Genomic DNA, 3,966 nt, shown 5'->3' with positions numbered 1-3,966 from the left:
TTTCAGCTGAAGAAAATGAGAACTACCAACCTATTAAGGGCAGATCTCTATCGAAGTGTCCAAAACATAAACTGTTCATTGGTATCACCCTAAGCTTCCAAATAAATCACAACTGTATAGGTTTTTCTCCTTCAGATGCAAAAACCAAATTAAGGGGGTGTAGGGAGATGAAGAGGAGGGGGGGAGGGGGAGGGGAAACAGAATTAACACCTCAATTCCACATTCTGTGACTGAGAATCCTTATTGCTGGGGTGTGCTACGTTAACAAGACCACTCAGGTCATAATGCTTTCTAGTCTGGTAGATTTTTTTTTTCTTGTTTGGAAGATTTGTCTTTTCTGTGGAATATAAAGCAGAGCTGCTCAGATGGCCAGTGCCGTTTCTTTGAAATGTAGCCAAGTGAAGGTTGAGGCATGTCCATGCTCTTGTCGGGAGGCTCTTTTAAATCGTTATGCCATATACTTTAAAGATCGAGGCTGACAAAATAGCCTCCAGGATTGAGGGTACTTTGTACATAACGTGTCGGATGTCTGGGAGAGGTAGCTGATTGTTTACCTTTGAATTGCTTTCCCTCTGAGGGAAGTGTGAGTTAACGTTACAGCATTCCGTGGGGAGGGGTGTCAAGCTGCAGACATCCTTTAGGGGAGCCTTTTCACTGGGGGAACGGCTTCTCTTTTAGACAGCACGTAAATTTGAGGGTTGAGTCTGGCAGGATAATAGTGTCCGATCTCTAGAGAATCAAGCATAGATTATTCTAGAATCAGTCAAACCGTACACAAAGTTAGCAATGGTCAGCTCAGTCTGCTGTCAAAAATAACAGTCATACCACAGAAATATAATTAAATGCCCAGATAATGCAAGCAGCATAGATGAAGACAGAAGAAAAAAGTCAATTAACAAAATGTGTTACATCCCATCAACACCTGTGATGGAATGAAAGTCAGAAATAATATTGAAGAGTTGACGTCACAAACATTTTCTTTTCCTAGAATGACTTAAAAAATTTCCCCTAGAGTATTCCTAATAAGAGAGTTCTCAATCTCACTAGTGATTTATATACATGCATTATACAGATGTTACCTATTCTGTATATAATTAGATTTATGTATTTTTTTATTTTTAAGTCACTGGGACCAGTAATGTTAAGATCATCTGCTTTTGTTTGACATGTAAGTATAAACAGTCAAATCAATATTCTCATATTAATTTATTTGCATAATTGAGGTTTATTGACTCTGTCTACTACTAACTCATAATCAATAATTTCCCTACTGTGCTCAAGCAATGAATCAAGTTAAGTATATCTAATCCAAAACACATGAGTTTCATCACACTTATGATATTTTCTGTTTATGTAATTTTGGAAGTCATTTTAAGCATTTGTAGAATGAGACATAATAGAAACACATAAAAGGTAGAACATGACTATACTAAGTTTAATATCTAGTTGCTATTTGCTCTGTATTATAACTTTTTCTTGCACTAAGCATGCTTCCTGGGTCAACATAATACATATAGGAAGATAAAGTCAGGATGAGGAAACTTAAAATCCCCTAGGTTTCTTCTTGTTAGGAAGAAAATCCATATTGTTGCTATGGGAAAACATGATTTTATAGGGTTGAGTGTTAGATTCATTAGTAGATTAGATACATATTATAAGAATGAATTTATTTATTAAATTTATCTTTATTATACTAACTCTAGACCAAAGACCCTAACATCTCTTTCTAGAAAAATAGTATTCAGAAGGATTACTTTAAATAGCCCACCCTTTCATGTTCTGAAGATTGGTTCTAGCCCTTCAGAATGTCCATGCCCGCATCATATAAAAGTCTCAAGAATTTGTATTGTATACGGTATATGCAATTTTATTGCATACTGAATGCAGGTTCTTTTCTAGCATTTCATTTATTTTGGTGTAAGACCCAATTTATCCAACACATTCTTCCTTATCTAAGTTAATTCTAAAATTATGGTTTCACAGCACTTTCTTTTGTTCACATTTTTCTTTGCCCCAGCCCACAAAGACCACTCTTCCTCTTGCTTTGAAGGGGCTTTTTGTGTATGTCAAGCAGAAGCTGTCTCCTGGGTTCCAGAGACCCTTAGGCAGCCCTTCCTTTGTATTTGCTCACTAGGGGATGCCTGAAACCTTGATATGACAAACATATTCCTGGCACATATAACTGCACAAGCCATTTTTTCCATATGTCTGTTTTCTTTCCATTCTGGACATTTGTATCTAAATAGTGACATGATATCTTGATTAGGGCTGTATATGCATGGGTGTGTGTTCAAGATTCTGAATTTCTGCTCTCAAGTATAGAGGATATGAAAGTAAAAACCAATGGCAGCAACACAAAAACAAATTTGAGTTTAAGAAATTATTCCTTTTGTTTGTAGTTTGTAATGGTTTAATAAAGAAAAACACAAAAATGATAAGTAGCTATATTTGCCAATAGTCATGTAAGCAGGACCCTAATTCGTCATTTATTTTTACTATTGATGTTAATATTATTGACAGTTTTAGCACCAGGAAAAATTTAGTATAGAGATGCTTTTTATTTTTCAAAAAGAACAGAAACATAGATGAAACGGTCCTTTCTTGGGAATTAAATATTACTCCTTGTATTAAGTTTATGTGTCTGACTGAGGAAGAAATTTTTGCCATTACAATTACCAGTCATTAAAAAATAAAAATATAAATGTGCCATTCATAAAAATAAAATACAAATCTTTTAGATAATAAAACAGATAAATTCAGGCATGCATATTTGCATTACAAAAGGATACACTTTACATGCAAAAAAAGATTAGCTGCACAATTCCCCTAGATAGTCCACTTCCAAGAATTTTAAAAATAGGATTGGGTTTATTTAAAGACTGATTAAAGTTTCAAAAATGCATATTTCTGTAAAGTGAGGCAAATCCGTATATTCCCACACTTTACAAATTTGCCAAGCTGCTCACTTCTACTTTTTGGGCTTATTTAGGTTTAGGAAGAGTAAAGTGATAAATGCCACTGCAGATTTTTTGCCAGGTTTGAAAGAATATGATTTTGTAAAGCAGAGTTCAGTAAATGCAAAGTCACCGGATCTTTAAAGAGAACTTCAAAACCATGTCAAGATTTCACGAAATTCCACCAAATCTAACATGAAAGAACATTACCTAGAAAAATATTATTTCTTGGTTAGCTGTGTATGACAGTGCAAGAGGCCAGCAAACAGCAACTATACTTTTCCCCTTTCCGACAGATTGGGAGACAGTAAAAGAAAAATGAAAGAGGTTTGCCTGAAGCAGCACCCAAAGCAGTAACTTTTATGTCTCCCTTCATGTCATCCTGGCAGCTGGAATAACTTATCTCTTCAAACACACTGCTGAATAAAAACTCTTTGTAGCAATTAAGGACAACTGTAGCTGCCTATTAGAATGAGTACAAATTTTATTGATTATTATTTTCTGTATTTTGTTCCTTTGGATCAGGGGTGAAGATGGAAGGGAAGAACAGAACGAACCATGATGTTCAATTGCTATGTCTTGGTCCTCATAACAATTGAATTAAGAACATCAAGGACACATGTTGGATTAAACTAGCAGTTGTGCCATTTGGTCAAATAAACGGTCGAAAGTTAGAAAGTTATGTCCTCTTATGTTTCTACAAAATATTTCAAATCCATATGTACTTTTCCCCCTCCCACTGCCCCCACTGGGCCTAGCCTTTGCTAGCTGTCACAAGGATTATTGAAAGCTTGACTTTCCTTAATTTAGGGAATAGAGCCAAAATTTTCTCTCTCTACTACCCTCTACACCAATTACCTCACTTCCCAAATCCCAACTCTTGGAAAAATTTCTACTGCATCATTAACATCACCTGAAGTCGAGAGCCTGTCTTCATTTGCCTCCTCACAATACTTTTTTTATTGCCTGGTGCTATGGGTTTGTGCTAAGGAACAAAATGCCTCCATATATG

The 3,966-nt window shown here is 35.5% G+C and overlaps 1 long non-coding RNA gene across 1 annotated transcript; it reads left to right on the top strand.

Annotated features, from left to right (window-relative positions):
- The first annotated feature begins 255 nt into the window (after positions 1-255).
- LOC129145391 (uncharacterized) lies at positions 256-3,638 on the top strand. Its single transcript, XR_008550924.1, has 3 exons — positions 256-278; positions 1,124-1,168; positions 3,480-3,638. It is a non-coding gene; the product is annotated as an uncharacterized LOC129145391 (long non-coding RNA).
- Positions 3,639-3,966: the final 328 nt, after the last annotated feature.

The sequence above is a fragment of the Talpa occidentalis genome, unplaced genomic scaffold (genome assembly GCF_014898055.3).
Source record: "Talpa occidentalis isolate TD23 unplaced genomic scaffold, MPIMG_talOcc4v2.1, whole genome shotgun sequence".
Classification (NCBI taxonomy): Eukaryota; Metazoa; Chordata; class Mammalia; order Eulipotyphla; family Talpidae; genus Talpa; species Talpa occidentalis.
This window is presented reverse-complemented; position numbering and strand designations above follow the sequence as displayed.